Here is a 17,769-nt window from a genome sequence, read left to right as displayed (position 1 = left end):
TTAAAATTATTGAGTATATATTGAAATGATATTTTTTATATATTGGATTAAGTAACATAACTTAAAAATGAATTTCTCTTTTTTCACTTTTAAAATAAGTCTACCAGAAAACTTGAACTGCATAAATGGCTTACATTATATTTTTATTAGATAGTGCTTTTATAGGCCAACCGTAGTTTCTCCTCTAATTACCATTTATCTGTTACCACTTCCAGAGGTCACAATGTAGTAGGCAAGTTGCATGTGGGGGAAAGGCTTGGTGTCAAAAATAGCTTTACTTACATAGTCTGGATGAATGGGAGAATGATGGTACATTTAAAAGGAGTGAGTATATGAAGGGAAAGAGCTGTTTGTGGGTAGAAACTGAACATCTTAAATTGGGCACATTAGTTTTGAAGTGCTGGCAGCCATGAAGTCAAGTACAAATGGAAACCTAGAGCTGTGCTCTCTGATACGGGAGTCACTTTGCTGTTCAGTAGCTCAGTCATGTCTGACTGCGACCCCATAGGCTGTAGCATGCTAGACTTCCCTGTCCTTCACCATCTTCTGGAGCTTGCTCAAACTCATGTCCATTGAGTCAGTGATGCATCCAACCATCTCATCCTCTGTTGTCCCCTTCTCCTCCTGCCTTTAATCTTTCCCAGCATCAGGGTCTTTTCCAATGAGTCAACTCTTCACATCAGTTGGCCAAAGTATTGTAGCTTTAGCATCAGTCCTTCTAGTGAAAATTCAGGATTGATTTCCTTCAGGATTAACTGGTTTGATCTCCTTGCTGTCCAAGGGACTCTCAAGAGTCTTCCCCAATACCACAGTTCAAAAGCATCAATTCTTCAGCACTCAGCCTTCTTTGTAGTCCAAATGTCATATCCATACATGACTACTGGAAAAACCATAGCTTTGACTAGACAGACCTTTGTTGGCAAAGTGATGTCTCACACTGTCTTCCAAGGAGCAAGTGTCATTTAATTTCGTGTCTGCAGTCATGGTTTTTGAAGCCCTAGAAAAGAAAGTCTATCACTGTTTCCATTGTCTCCCCATCTATTTGCCTTGAAGTGATGGGACCAAATGCCATGATCTTAGTTTTTTGAATGCTGAGTTTTAAGCCAGCTTTTTCACTCACCTCTTTTACCTTCATCAAAAGGCTTTTTGCTTCCTGCCGCTAAGGTGGTGTCATCTGCATATCTGAGGTTATTGGTATTTCTCCCGGCAATCTTGATTCCAGCTTGTGCTTCACCCAGCCTGGCATTTCCACTAGCCATCATATTTACGTTTTAACTTATGTGCCCAACAGTCACATGTGACTTACATGATGACCATGTTGGACAACACAGATTAGAGCACTTCCATCATCAAAGAAAGCTTTGTTGGCCAGTGCTAGTTGGAGAGTTGTTGGGGCTTGTTGTTGTTGGAGAGATTTGGGGTCACTGACATAGAGATGATAGTTGAAACTGGGAACTTGATAAAGTCACTGAGGTGGAAAGGGTGTAATGGGAGAGGAGAGTTAGGCCCAATGGTAGGAAAACTCCTATTTTAACAGAATGAGCAGAATAAAAGAGGTGGAAAACACCATCTTAACTTTTCTCTTCTTGTTTTGCACAATATGAAAAGGGGGTTTTATTGTATTAATTGTGAAGCTCCTTATATATAATGCTGATGAATACTGTAAGGGACAGCGTCTTCAACATATAGTTTGGTGAAAGACACATTGTATTATAAACAGTGACTTCTTGTGCCAAAGCAACATGTTTAGATTGGTATTGGATCATTTCTGCAAAGGAATGAGTGAGATAGTTGGGGACTTAAAAAAAAAAAAAACTTTAAGTGAGTTCAGGTTTAGAGTTTAGATAATTAAATGTTCAATAGAATCTCTTTCAAATACAATTTGCTTTAATAAACTTTTAGTAAGAACAGGGGATAGTCAATTTATGGATTGGATTCTGAAACAAGTTTTTCTGTGCAGGTGTTCTATTCTTTTGGTTAAAGTAAGTGCCTTATTTTTTAGATGTAAGTAGGGAGAATCACTGACTTCTGTGGGAGTCTCAGAGCCTGGCTTGAATCTTGTCCAGACCAGGGCTACTCCCATTTCTCTAGAGACGGGATCTTTGGAAGATCCGAGGATGGCTGAAAATAATGCCGATGTTTTCCCTAGATGTGTACACTCCCTTGAATTCATAGATTGGTTCATGAAGTTGGAGAAATATATGATTGAAAATGTAATATACTTTACCTTAATGTGAAGCACATAATTTGAGAGTAAAAATGATAAAATTTCAAATATTATAAAACCTTCTAGTTTGACAACAGGATGTCTTTTGAGAGATCCTTGCCTGTGTAGCCCTTGGGAAATATCTCATTTGAGAGAGGATTATATCCTGACGATCTAACAGGATACATTAGATATAAAAGGAGACTTAGGTGAAACTACTCAGCGTGGATGTTTAGTATTTTCATTTAATTGCCAGCATACGTCTCAGTTCAGTCGCTCAGTCGTGTCTGCCTCTTTGCGACCCCATAGACTGCAGCACACCAGGCTTTGTGCATTCTTTATCAGCTGAGCCACCAGGGAAGCCCAGCAAGTGCCTATCCCATTTTTAAAAATCTTTTTCTTTGTATTGTGGTAGAGCTGATTAATAAACAATGTCGTGTCTATCCCATTTTTTATTTAGTATAGCTGATGTTGAGCTACTCTTTCTGAGAAGTAGAGTTTTATCTGCAGTTTAAGACTACTTATTCTCAGAAATAATTTCAAAACAAAAATGAGATTGCTTTTCTCCCCTAGAACTGTGACTTATTGTGGCCTTGTTCCTTCTCCACTTCTGTTCTTCCAGCCCAACAGCAACACATACGCGTGTGCACAGCGGGTCACCTTGTGTATACCTCTCTTGGGCACAGAAGTCATGAGTTTGACTCCCTTGCTGGACTTTGAGCCCCTGTTGGCTACAACGACTCCTTATTCATCTCTGTGTTCTAGTCATCTTCCAGAGAGCTGCAGTAGGCTCTCAATAATTTATTTGTTGATTCTTTACTTAGTCCACAAAATATTTGAGGTAGCTAATAAGTAAATATTTATTGAATTGTGTTGATATGTTTCTAATTTTTGATAAACAAAATATGCGTCCAGTTACATTAGTTTGCTAGGACTACCATGGCAAAATACCACAGATGGAGTGGCTTAAACAACAGAAGCTTATTTTTTCATGGTACTGGAAATTAGAAGTCTAGGAGCAAGGTGTCAGCAGACTTGATTTGTTCTGAGGCCTCTCTTGTTGGCTTGCAGGTGTCTGTATTCTTTCCAAGTCCTCACATGATCTTTGTGTGTGCATGCCCCTTGATTTTTAGATTTCCTCTTTGTCTAAGGACCCTAGTTAGACTGAATTAGGGTATACAAGAAGAGCACTGTTTTAACTTAATCACTTCTCTAAAGGCCCTCTCTCCAAACACAGTTATAGTCTAAGGTCTTCGGGATTAGGACTTCAACATGCAAATTTAGGAGGAGAGTTACAATTTAGCTAGGATATGGCACCCACGATATCATTTAGCATCAGGGTTTTATCTGATGAGAAATTATTTCTGCCCACTGTCATTTTCTAACTCAGAGAATCAAATGGTTTGTTTCAGAGACCAAAGAAATAGACTATTTTATTACAGGATTGGAGAGATTGCATGCTAAGAAACAACTAGAATTAGTAGGTTGGCAACTGCTGGTGCCTACCCCTCAGAACAGGTTCCCAATTGAAAATAACCAAGAGGTTATTTTCTAAGATTCTTTTCAGTTGAGTAATATTTTAGAGCAGACATTATTTACTGGAAGGAACCTGTCACCTATAAAGTACAGTGTTTTTTATGGGTGTACAAAAATATATGTTGAAATTGGCTTCCTCCTATGAAATGTAGGACTTGAGTAATTCTAAGACCAGCTTGTTTAATCTATTTTGAATATAAAATGTAAGCATCAAAGTAGAGTTTGCTTGTTGGTAATTTTCTTCCCTGCATTGGTCATTAGCCAACATTATAATAATTTGTGTGTGTGTGTAGATATTTGTTTCCTTACATCTATTCAAAGTGACAATCTAAATGAGGCTGATAGTTGTATGCACATACAATGAACATATTCGTTTTTATTTGAAAAAGTTACCAAGTTTGATTAAAGATCTTCAGCTCTGAGTTGGGTGTGTGGTCTATTTTGCTGACCTGAACCAAATTGGTAATGGTTTTCTTTGCCAAGACTTTGTACCAGAGAGGCCAGTAGTTTCTTTCATCAATCATTTAATCGTAATTCCTACATCTCCTTTTGAAAATGTAGTCTGTTGAGTAGACAGTAAATCATGTCTCACATCCTGATGAGTAGACAGTAAATCATGTCTCTCCCATCAGAGAAAACTGGGTCAGGGATAAATGAAATGGACCAGTCAGATTCTTCTTCCTGGAAATCTGGAATTGAACTCAGAGATTCTAGTCTCGCCTGAATGAAGAAACTCATAAAGTGTAGTGGGGGCAGGGATAGATAGGGACAGAGGAGAAAGAGGCAGAGTTGAAAGACCATCAGGTTCCTTAGAGACAGAGAAAATTTCTTACTTTCTAATTCCTCATGGTAGTTTTCTGAAAGCTTGCTTTTACTTTCCTTCCTTGGGATTTATAGATATTCCTTCAGCTTGCCAATAATGCCATTTTTCTACTTAAGGTTACTTACCCTTTTTGATAGATTTTGTTAAGGTTATTATAGCAACGAGTGGTTTCATTAAGCGGGGGGCATGTATGTGTGTGCACGTCTGTGTGTGTTGAACTATTGCTACTTATTGTTGAGTTCAGAGATTTGATTTTTTCCCACTGTGGGCTCCTTTCCAAGATGTTTGAGTGATGACTAAAACCATTAATAGCAATTGAATAAACATAAATACATGGGTGGCTATTATTTACTACTAGCTGTGTGCTGTACTCACATTTCAAATGCATTGTGTTCCTCAATGTTGACAAAATCCTAGGAGGTAGGCACTTTGGAGATGGGGAAATGGAGGCTTACAGAAGTGAGAGGAAAGCCTCTTTTCTAACTACCCTCTTCCTGTTTAGCATGGCTCCTGATGATTTTGTCTCTTGGTATTCACAGCTTTACACAGTATCATCCCATGTAGTCAGGACTGGTCTGTGTGACCAGTATTCTATAGCTGAAGTGATAGTGTGATTTTGGGATTAGGTCGTTAAGGGAATTGCAGGGTTGATCTTGTTCTCTTGGATTGCTCACTGTGGGGGAAGCTGGCCACCAAGTTTTGAGGACACTCAAGCAGCTCTGGGGAGAGGCCAACATGTAGAGGAACCAAGGCCTCCCACCAAGAGCCAGCACCAACTTGTTAGCTGTGTCACTTAGGCTCTTTGGAAATAGATCTTCCTTTTCCTGGAAAGCTTTCAGATGACTGTAGCCCAGTCAACACCTGACTGCATTGTCGTGAGGGACTCTGAGTCAGAAACGCCCAGTCGGGCCGCTCTTGAATTCTTAATGCTAGAAACTGTGAGGTACAATTAATGTTTAATGTTGTTTTAAGCCTCTAAGTTTTGTGGTAATTTGCTATACTGTAATAGGCAAATCACAGAGTTTATCTGTTTGAAACCTCTTTGTGGGTAAAAAAAATCTTTGTGCTTCCTTTTTTACCTCATTCTTGGCTTATACCTGGCTCCTGCTTATCATGTGAATTAATAAGCATAACTTGGGAAAACATAGCAGGGAACTCCAAGAGCTGAATAAGAGAGTGAGAGGTAGTCAAGGTGAGTGACCAGTTAACATGTTCCTACTATGTAGTTGGTTATCATGTGAAAATAGGTGACAAAACACCCTTTCATTTCTGAGAGTCCAAGGAATTTATTGAATGATAATTATTTAAAAAATCTGTGGAGGTGGAAAACTGAGGAGGAATTTCTATGAAATTAGTTTATTGCTAAGTGAAAAGGAGGCTAATGCTTTGCCTTGTTTAAATAAATGATTCTTTATTTGATTATAGAGAACCTTAGTGCAAGTAAACTTTTGACATAACAGAGAAAGGGGATGAGGGAGTCAGCTGACAGTTTGCTGAACAGCAGGTTCAAAGGTCATTCTCCTTTTGGTACAAATGTAAACTCTTCAGAGAACAATGGACCTAGATCCTTACTTTTCATCATTTATTAAAATAAATTATACACATTTATTACACTATTAGAGGAAAATTTAACCTCAGAATATGGAAGAACTTTCCAAATTTCAGCTCATATAATAGGCGGTTAATATTCTTGTATTAAGAGAACTTGTAAATCAGTAAGAGATATTCTGAACACTTTAATATCTTAAAAGCCAAGAAAGACCAATAGTACTTTAAAAAATAAAAAAGGGTTATTTCTGTGAAATAGTAAGTGTTATTTGAAAATTGTTTTACCAAGTATAATTATGGTTGTAGTGAGATAGTTTTAGTACATTTGACTATGTTATAATGAAATATTTATATTTAAGTCACTCAGGTTTATTTTACTTATATGCATTTTATAAACAAATGCATGCCTGTCAATAGTTTGATTTTTCTCAAAAAGCAGTCATCTCATGCTGTTGATTCTAATTCTCTCAGGAACTGTTGTGCTTTGCGTCAATTCCACCTAACTGCAGCTACCAGTACTCTAGAAGCTGTTATCACCTGATGTCATCATAATAAAATAAAAGGTTCAACTCAGGGCTGTGTGGGGATTTCAGAGTGAATGTCAGAAAAACCTGTTCTGATTTTGATTAATCTGTCTGACCTCTCAGGTTGCCCAGAAAAAAACATGTCTATGTATGATGGACATTAAGAACTTAGGGGGTTATAATTTGTGTTGGGGGCTTTCCATGACTGAGACTGGTATGCCATTTGAAAGTCTAAAATGATTCCTGTCAGGATAATTACCCGACAGATTCTTCATCGACGCTGATTCGTCAATAAGCAATGTCACACAAAAGCCAAAATGATGGGAAGTGTTGTGTAACCGGCTCTAACACATCTCACTGGTTTCCATTGTCCTGTTTTGTATTGATGATACACGCACATCAAAATCCTACTTAAAAAATGCTCTCAGTATTTCCAAATGTTTAAAGCAGAATTGAATTTTCTTCACTGCAGCAGGTTCCTCATTGTAATAACAACTTTGCCTTGGAAGGCATCCACGTGAAGGTGGATGTCAGGCAAAGTGGCGAGAGAGGGTGGAAAACTTTCAAAAAGACAAGCCCCAGGAGGCTAGATGAATTGGCTGAACTTGGACTTGAGTCGGCTGAGCTGGCTAAACCTGGATTCTGCACCTCCAAGGATCTACATGGTCAGATTTTCCCCAGGGCTGATATGTGTCATCTGGAGCATTTAGGGAAACAGCCATCTGGAAACAAGGCCTTTTGAAATGTCTGGTTAATTGTTAATGTTTATGATCAATAGGAAAAGCAGTTCTGAGAAAGCAGAAAATGGAGTATTAATTTCTGTGCCCTTCCTGAGGGCTCTGAACAGGGTTGGCATCTGCTGGGGCCTTCACCCACCCAGGTGGTGCTGATGCAAGACAAGGAAATGAGAAAGGTAGTGGTTTTGGGGACAGAATCCATCTGATACTGACAGTCTGTGCTGACAAAGACTTTATTCACATGGTTTCTGAATCTCAGGATGGAGAGGTGGATGGAGTTGCATATTCATTTGCAGGGTGTTGCTTAGCGCTCCCCCTTCCCCTATTTGAACCATCATTTCCTGCTCAATAAGAGGAGATCAAGGATTGTAGGAAGGGGCAGAGCCACCTCTGATGCTCTCTTAGGGCCTTTACGATTGCAGAAAACTGACTTGCTGACTCTCTGTCTAGCTTTCTGTTCTCCAGACCCTGTCCATTTCCCTCATCTTTTCTTTACTTTCTTTAATATAAAATTTTTGTTTTCTACCCTATCTATGAAAGACTTAAAAAATTTAAACCTATAGACACAACATAGATCTTTAATACTTGAGAATGTTACAGATGATTGAGTGTTTCCTCACTTATCAATGATATTACTATTTTTTTTTGAAATGGATGTTATGAGGAATGGATGGTAGAGGTTAGATGATTCTGGTTTTATGGCCTCAGCAGCCTTTCAGGCAACGTGAACATAATGAATTCTAGAAAATAATGAGTGCCAGAAGAGGGAAAAAATGCAGTGCTATGCAAGAACAAAAGAAGGATGGGGCTGGGGACTTGGGTAGGCTTCATGGAAGAGGTGGCAATAACTTGGGTTTGTGAACAGAAACATGGGGGTGACCTTCTCTGGCTGGTTATCGTTAGCTATGAGGTGATTTCTTTTTATGGCAGAGAGGTAGAATAGAGAATATAAAGCCATAGCAAATGCCCTTTCTTCCAGGATCCATACTATACAAAAGTCAAACAAGCAATAAACAAACAGTACCCCTCCCTGCGGGCTCCCCAGGTGGCGCTAGTGGTAAAGAACCCACCTACCAATGAAGGAGACGTAAGAGACCATGTGGGTTCGGTCCCTGGGTCAGAGAAGGGCATTGTAACCCTTTCCAGTATTCTTGCCAGAGTCCCATGGACAGAAGAGCCTGGCGGGATACAGTCCATGGGGTCACAGAGTCAAACACAACTGAAGTAACCTAACACATACACACCACTCCCCACAACCCCTCCCTGCAAGAAACTCCTCAAAATTAATTTTCTCCCTATACCATTTAACCACGTAACTAATGCTCACGATGTGTTACCTTTAAGGCCTAATAAGATCCTACAGGGATCTCAGAAACAAAGGAAGATTCAGTTCAGTTCAGTTCAGTTCAGTCGCTCAGTCGTGTCCGACTCTTTGTGACCCCATGAATCGCAGCACACCAGGCCTCCCTGTCCATCACCAACTCCCGGAGTTCACTCAGACTCATGTCCATCGAGTCAGTGATGCCATCCAGCCATCTCATCCTCTGTCGTCCCCTTCTCCTCCTGCCCCCAATCCCTCCCAGCATCAGAGTCTTTTCCAGTGAGTCAACTCTTCACATGAGGTGGCCAAAGTACTGGAGTTTCAGCTTTAGCATCATTCCCTCAAAAGAAATCCCAGGGCTGATTTCTTTCAGAATGGACTGGTTGGATCTCCTTGCAGTCCAAGGGACTCTCAAGAGTCTTCTCCAACACCACAGTTCTAAAGCATCAATTCTTCGGCGCTCAGCCTTTTTCACAGTCCAACTCTCACATCCATACGTGACCACAGGAAAAACCATAGCCTGTACTAGACGGACCTTTGTTGACAAAGTAATGTCTCTGCTTTTCAATATGCTATCTAGGTTGGTCATAACTTTCCTTCCAAGGAGTAAGCATCTTTTAATTTCATGGCTGCAGTCACCATCTGCAGTCATTTTGGAGCCCAGAAAAATAAAGTCTGACACTGTTTCCACTGTTTGCCCATCTATTTCCCATGAAGTGATGGGACCAGATGCCATGATCTTCGTTTTCTGAATGTTGAGCTTTAAGCCAACTTTTTCACTCTCCATTTTCACTTTCATCAAGAGGCTTTTGAGTTCCTCTTCACTTTCTGCCCTAAGGGTGGTGTCATCTGCATATCTGAGGTTATTGATATTTCTCCTGGCAATCTTGATTCCAGCTTGTGTTTCTTCCAGTCCAGCGTTTCTTATGATGTCCTCTGCATAAGTTAAATAAGCAGGGTGACAGTATACAGCCTTTATGTACTCCTTTTCCTGTTTGGAACCAGTCTGTTGTTCCATGTCCAGTTCTAACTGTTGCTTCCTGACCTGCATACAGATTTCTCAAGAGGCAGATCAGGTGGTCTGGTATTCCCATCTCTTTCATAATTTTCCACAGTTTATTGTGATCCACACAAAGGCTTTGGCATAGTAAATAAAGCAGAAATAGGTGTTTTTCTGGAACTCTCTTGCTTTTTCGATGATCCAGCAGATGTCGGCAATTTGATCTCTGGTTCCTCTGCCTTTTCTAAAACCAGCTTGAACATCAGGAAGTTCACAGTTCATGTATTGCTGAAGCCTGGCTTGGAGAATTTTGAGTATTACTTTACTACCATGTGCAACATGCTAAGCAACAGTTAGAACTGGACATGAAACAACAGACTGGTTCCAAATAGGAAAATGAGTACATCAAGGCTGTATATTGTCACCCTGCTTATTTAACTTATATGCAGAGGACATTATGAGAAATGCTGGACTGGAAGAAACACAAGCTGGAATCAAGATTGCCAGGAGAAATATCAATAACTCAGATATGCAGATGACACCACCCTTATGGCAGAAAGTGAAGAGGAACTCAAAAGCCTCTTGATGAAAGTGAAAATGGAGAGTGAAAAAGTTGGCTTAAAGCTCAACATTCAGAAAACTAAGATCATGGCATCCAGTCCCATCACTTCATGGGAAATAGATGGGCAAACAGTGGAAACAGTGTCAGACTTTATTTTTTGGGCTCCAAAATGACTGCAGATGGTGACTGCAGCCATGAAATTAAAAGATGCTTACTCCTTGTAAGGAAAGTTATGACCAACCTAGATAGCATATTGAAAAGCAGAGACATTACTTTACCAACAAAGGTCCGTCTAGTCAAGGCTATGGTTTTTCCTGTGGTCACGTATGGATGTGAGAGTTGGACTGTGAAAAAGGCTGAGCGCCGAAGAATTGATGCTTTAGAACTGTGGTGTTGGAGAAGACTCTTGAGAGTCCCTTGGACTTCAAGGAGATCTAACCAGTCCATTCTGAAGGAGATCAGCCCTGGGATTTCTTTTGAGGGAATGATGCTAAAGCTGAAACTCCAGTACTTTGGCCACCTCATGTGAAGAGTTGACTTACTGGAAAAGACTCTGATGCTGGGAGGAATTGGGGGCAGGAGGAGAAGGGGACAACAGAGGATGAGATGGCTGGATGGCATCACTGACTCAATGGACGTGAGTCTCAGTGAACTCCGGGAGCCGGTGATGGACAGGGAGGCCTGGAGTTCTGCGATTCATGGGATTGCGAAGAGTCGGACAGACTGAGCAACTGAACTGAACTGAACTTACTAGCGTGTGAGATGAGTGCAATTGTGCAGTAGTTTGAGCATTCTTTGGCATTTCCTTTCTTTGGGATTGGAATGAAAACTGATCTTTTCCAGTCCTGTGGCCACTGCTGAGTTTTCCAAATTTGCTGACATATTGAGTGCAGCCCTTTCACAGCATCATCTTTCAGGATTTGAAAGAGCTCATCTGGAATTCCATCACCTCCACTAGCTTTGTTCATAGTGATGCTTTCTAATGCCCACTTGACTTCACATTCCAGGATGTCTGGCTCTAGATGAGTGATCACACCATCATGATTATCTGGGTTGTGAAGATCTTTTTTGTATAGTACTTCTGTGTATTCTTGCCACCTTTTCTTAATATCTTCTGCTCTGTTAGGTCCATATCATTTCTGTCCTTTATTGAGCCCATCTTTGCATGAAATGTTCCCTTGGTATCTCTAGTTTTCTTGAAGAGATCTCTAGTCTTTCCCATTCTATTGTTTTCCTCTATTTCTTTCCATTGATTGCTGAGGAAGGCTTTCTTATCTCTTCTTGCTATTCTTTGGAAGATTGACATGTATTAAATCAGTTTGCCAGTGTAATGTAATCATACTCTGATTCACTGACTATTAGTCATGGCTGAATATGATGTAGGTATTTGGATGGAAACCATCCCAAACATTCTTGATAAATGGACTTTTCCTAAATAGAGCATGAATGCACTCTAAATATGAAGAGCTTATACTTCAAAAGGTTGTGCCTCCTAAAGCCTGATTATAGGAAAAATTGTAAAAAGCAAAGGGTTATCATTGCCTTTCTACTTCATTAAGTCATTCACTTAATATGCATGGTGCTATGCTAAACTCAAGGAAGTACAGAAGACAAGACAAAATCCTTAGAAGGGAGTTGAGGGAAAGCAGATAGGAAATTAAATATCTATGTACAAATTATATTTGATCTCTAAAATTCAGTGAGAGCCAAGAGAAAGGAGAAAACATAAGTAGTATTAAAGAGTGGGCTAACTTTGTGTTTTTTAAAGTTGAAATAAGTTGACTTGGTCATAAACCATCCTGGTCTTCAAAGCCAGTTAAGGGCTTAGTGTTCCTGGTTGCCAGTCCCCAGGGTTGGGGTTCCTGAAGTAAGGCTCAGGCTCCCTGCTCCATAGAGAGGACCTTTGAGTCTGAGATATCCTCTTCCTCTTGTGTGTTGCCTGCTGGAGGTGTGGGTCCTGACCGGATTGTGTCTCTGTACCTCCCATCCATCCCGATGTGGTTTTTCCTTTATATACTTCATTGTAGGAGAGTTGTTCTGATAGTCTTCAGGTTGTTCTTAGAGAGTCATTCTGTATATAGGGGTAGTTTGGGTGTGTCCGTGGGAGGAGATAAGCTCACAATCTTCATACTCCATCATCTTGAGGCTGCCTCCAGATGAGGCTAACTTTGTTATTGTCTCTGCAGCTTTCAGTACAAAGGAATCCTGATAGTATTTGTGATGGTGGTGGGTAAAATTCAGCCACATATTGAATGATAATGTGTCCTCAGCTCACAATGAGAGTGTGAAGTCAGCCCACCTGTAGTGGAGGACTGGTTTGGAGTGCTGATTCTCTGAGGGTGACCCTTGTCCAGTCAGAGAGCAGGACAGATGAAATGCTTTCATACTGGTTCCTTCACTTCAAATTGTTTCTCTCCAGGCCCCCACTTGCTGAGGGGACAACTTTTTATTGCCTATTGATTTATGCAGGGGACCTAGTCCTGGGTCTGGAGACTTTTCCATCAGTATAAACATTTGCTTTCACTTCTTTTAGCCCTGAGCTCCCTTATTGTTTCTGGCATTCCTGGAAATGTCTGTTTTTTTGCTTCCAAGCCCACTGTATAGTTTTAAGTGATGTTCTTCTTGTCAAGCATGTCTCTGTGTTTGCTGTAGAAGCACTCGCTCTTCCATCTTAAGTGGAAGTGCCCGTCTGCTGCTTTCAACACTGAGGTGCTCACTAAAGGAACCTGGACTCTGACCTTTTGTTCTGACCATCTGTACAGACTTTCTAGTAGATAATCAAAACCACAAGTGAGGGTTTTATTTTCTATACTTTCCTTAAAGTGCCAAAGTATCAGGGGTTCCACACCAGTATGAAAGCCTAAACTGTGTTCACACTGAGGTTAAGACATTTTGGGGGATGCCAGATTTTTTTTTTTTTTTTTTTTGATACGGACCATTTTAAAGTCTTCATTGAATTTGTCACATTATAGCTTCTGTTTTATGTTTGTTTGTTTGTTTGTTTTCTGTGAGGCATGTGGAATCTTAGCTCCCTGACCAGAGGTCAGACCTGCACCCCTGCATTAGAAGTGAGTGAAAGTCGCTCAGTCATGACTGACTCTTTGTGACCCCATGGACTATACAGTCCATGGAATTCTCCAGGCCAGAATACTGGAGTGGATAGCTGTTCCTTTCTCCACAGGATCTTCCCAACCCAGGGATCGAACCCAGGTCTCCCACGTTGTAGGCAGATTCTTTACCAGCTTGAGCTACTTTAGGGAAGAACCCTGCATTGGAAGGTGAAGTCTTAACCACTGGACCACCAGGGAAGCCCCTGCCTCAACTCCTCTTCTCTGGCATGCCAAATTTAACTCTTGAAGGATGGACTTGTCAGTAATCTGATTGCAGCAATGTCCATCTCAAAGCAGGACAGCAGAAGAGTTCAGGTTTGGGTCAAGGACAACAGGCCAGCGTGAGAAGGGCTGGGCAGTCCTGAGCATCATTCATGTCATCTTCCCTGGGTCTAAGTCAAACGAGCCTGGGAGGGAAATATGAAAACGCTGCTTGAGAGAAGCGGCTGTAAGATGTTAGGCTTACAAGGAAACCGAGTCTGGGGAGAGATGTGACAGAATGTAGTTTGTGAGTGGGGAAGAAGGTCCCTGTCTGGTGAAGGGCACAGCAGGACTGGGTCGCGTGGCAGGCTTCAGTCCAACAGCTTCTGCATCTTCCTGGCAGCCTCCAGGGCAGCCTCCACAGGGGACCGCACAGGCATCGGCTTCCCACTGAGGCACTGGAGGACGGAGGAGACGAGAGAAATGCAGAGCTGGAGAGACCTGCGCAACCACACACTCGCAGTCATTGAGATGACAGTGTAAGGTGTGGAGAAAAGGTAGATTGGGGTGTATACAAAGGTCCCTCAGAAGCGTGACTGGTATTGTGATCTGAGACTCCCTTGGCTTGGACGATGGGTAAGGAAAGGCATAGAAGAGTAAAGACTGTGAACACCCCAGAAATTGTCAGAAGGTGATTGTCCTCACAAAGGAACAAAACTGACATCTTGGTCAGTCTCCTCTAAATGAACTTTGCAGTTATTTCCTGTTTTCCTCTCTTAAATTTACTTTCTAAATAGTTTGAACTATGTGTTATTATCATCCCTTGCAACCCGCTAAAATAAAACATACCTATTATCTTAACATGGCCTGTTCCGATAACACCGTTCTCTAGTTAGCACAGCATCATAGAGATCTCTCATGAGGTATTGGTAGGTGCTGTTATATAGGCAGAAACATGTATGAAATGAATTGAAGTTTATTAAGGCAAATTCAGTGCGCATGAACTGTGCAAAGTACTTTTCAGTGGAAGAGATGGATTTTAAGACAGAGTGTGTTTCTGATAAAATCATGCCTTATGTAAGAGTTTTATAAATGTTTACAAAATGTGGCAAGATGTATCAAAAATGTGCATAATGAGTATTATTTCTATGTATAAAGATTCTAGAGGAAAAACTCACTTGGAAGAAAGAATGAGGACATGTGATGGAGGTACAATAATGATGATGATGGTGGTCCAGCTGGGATAACCATTCATCCCTGGCATAGGCTGTGAGAGGCAGGCTGGAGGCGATCATGACTGTCTGTATTGAGGTCTGCTTCAGCAGTTCAGGGGCTTGGTCTCCCAGTGTCCTCATTCCTTTATGACTCACAATGAATACTTTCATCCATGAATTTATGTACACATGTGGATATAAACAGACCTCATATGTACCCTTGTTCCATCATAATCTTTCAGAACACAACTTTTTATTTATTTTTATTAAAAAAAATACATATTTATTTATTTGGCTGCATTGGGTCTTAGCTATCTCACGTTGGATCTTCTTTGCTTTTTTGTGGTATCTTGTTGTGGGGCATGAACTCTCGAGTTGTGGTGTGCAGACTTAGTTGCTCTGGGGCATGTGGGATCTTAGTTCCCTGACCTTGGATCAAACCTTAAACCCCTGCCTTCCAAGGAAGATTCTTAACCCCTGAACCACCATCTAAGTTACCCAGAGCACAACTTTCTTTACAGAGTAAATTGGAATGGAGTTACTTAATAATTGATGGTTCTATATAGAAGATATCTACAGCAAAAATCACAGTGGCATATAAAAATAATCATTCATTTTTCATTCATGTGTCTGTACATGCCTCTGCTTCAGGTTATGGGTCAGGTTCACATTCCGTGTGAACTTATTCTGTGATTAGGATGAAGGGCAGAAACTAACTGGGACATGCTCCTCATTTGGTAGTGGTCAGAAACTTGGAGGGTTGAGCAGATAATTCAATGGCTTGTTTGTTTTATTTTTTATTTTTAATTGAAAGATAATTGTTTAGAGTATTGCACTGGTTTCTACTAAACATCAACATGAATCAGCCATAGGTTCACCCACGTCTCCTCTCACTTGAACCTCCCTCCCACCTCCCTCCCCATCTTGTCCCTCTAGGTTGTGACCAAGCCCCAGTCTGAGTTCCCTGAGTCACACAGCAAGTTCCCACTGGCTATCTGTTTTACATATGGTTATGTATGTTTCCATGTTACTCTCTCCATACTTCCCCACCTCTCCTCCTCTAAGCTGTGTCTGTAAGTCTGTTCTCAATGTCTGTGTCTCCAGGGATGCTCTGCAAATAGGCTCATCAGTATATTCAATGGCTCTAGGTCTCTGCCCTCGTTCTACTGGCAGGAGCAGATCACATGAGCAAATCTGAAAGTCACAGGGCAGAGAAGCATTCTCCCTACATGGAAGTGAATATTTGCTAAATAATTTAATCTACCACACTTCTTGCCCTTTTAAAGCTTTAAAAAATGTATTTCCAGACTCTTTTAAATCTAGTTCAAAGCCTACCACAAATGTAGGAAGCTGTACATAAAGTAGTGCTTCCTCTTTACTGTTGTAGAATTAAACCATCATTAGGGAGATGATACCTTACTTCATTTATGACGCCATTCTGATAATTTAGGTTGATGGTTGCAATTTCTGTTCCATTTAATCTGGGCTGACTGACCTGATTACTCACTGAAGATTGTACCTGTGGTGCCCCATATGGTAGCCACAAGCTACATGTAGCTATTTAAATTTGGATGAAATTTTAAAAATGTAAGTCCTTGGTGGTTCAGTGATAAAGAATACATCTACCAATGCAGGAGATGTGAGTTTGATCCCTGGATTGGGAAGATTCCCCTGGAGGCAGAAATGGAAACCTACTCCAGTATTCTTGCTTGGGAAATCCTGTGGACAGAGGAACCAAGCAGGCTATACAGTCCATGGTGTCACAAAAGAGTCAGACACAACTTAGAGACTGAACACCAACAATTCCATGGTCACACAAGCCACATTTCAAGTGCTCGAAAACTACATGTGGCTAGTGGCTATCATGTAGGGTAGCATAGAAATAGGACAGTTTCAACATCACAGAAAGTTCTACTGGACAGCACTGGGCTACATCGAACAATAACAATCATAATGACCTTCATTTATTTAGCACTAGCCATGTGCCAGGCACCCTGATATATGTGCTGTATGTAAGTTCATCCTTGTGACTATTTTGTGAGCTCACTACTCTTATTCTCATTTTTCTAATGAAGAAACTGATGCCTCAGTTCAGTTCAGTTGCTCAGTCGTGTCCGACTCTTTGCGACCCCATGAATCGCAGCACGCCAGGCCTCCCTGTCCATCACCAACTCCCAGAGTTCACTCAGACTCACGTCCATCGAGTCAGTGATGCCATCCAGCCATCTCATCCTCTGTCGTCCCCTTCTCCTCCTGCCCCCAATCCCTCCCAGCATCAGAGTCTTTTCCAATGAGTCACCTCTTCGCATGAGGTGGCCAAAGTACTGGAGTTTCAGCTTTAGTATCATTCCTTCCAAAGAAATCCCAGGGCTGATCTCCTTCAGAATGGACTGGTTGGATCTCCTTGCAGTCCAAGGGACTCTCAAGAGTCTTCTCCAACACCACAGTTCAAAAGCATCAATTCTTCAGTGCTCAGCCTTCTTCACAGTCCAACTCTCACATCATAGTGATGCTAAAAATAGGAGCCAGCTTGCCAGTGGGTAGTAACTGGCAGTGTATTGTGTATTTGACTCCAAAGCTAGGTCTCTGAGCCATTAAAATGCTTGGTTTTCTAGTTTCAGGCCATCTAAAGAACAGATGCTGTGAAGTCTAGCAGAGTAGTGGCGGTGGCAGGGTGCTTAGTCCCAGGTACCATCTGGGGTGATTAAGGGGGCCGATGAAGAACTGGTTGGCTGAGGAGCACAGTAGTGGTTTCCAGACCCCATAGCTGGTCTGAGGAACAGGGAGATGGCTGTGGCTATAGGTGGTCCAATGTTTCCCTGCAAGCTCTGCTGCTGCTTCAGACAGAGCCTCTCATGATTCTGCCTGATTCTGCCCAGTAACTGCTGTGTTCAGTCAGCTGTGCTTTTCTCTGCATGTATGCTGTTGCTTCAGTCGAGTCCAACTCTTTGTGACCCCAAGGACTGTAGCCTTCCGGTCTCCTCTGT

This window comes from Bos indicus, chromosome 20, assembly GCF_029378745.1.
Source record: "Bos indicus isolate NIAB-ARS_2022 breed Sahiwal x Tharparkar chromosome 20, NIAB-ARS_B.indTharparkar_mat_pri_1.0, whole genome shotgun sequence".
Taxonomy (NCBI): Eukaryota; Metazoa; Chordata; class Mammalia; order Artiodactyla; family Bovidae; genus Bos; species Bos indicus.
This window is presented reverse-complemented; position numbering follows the sequence as displayed.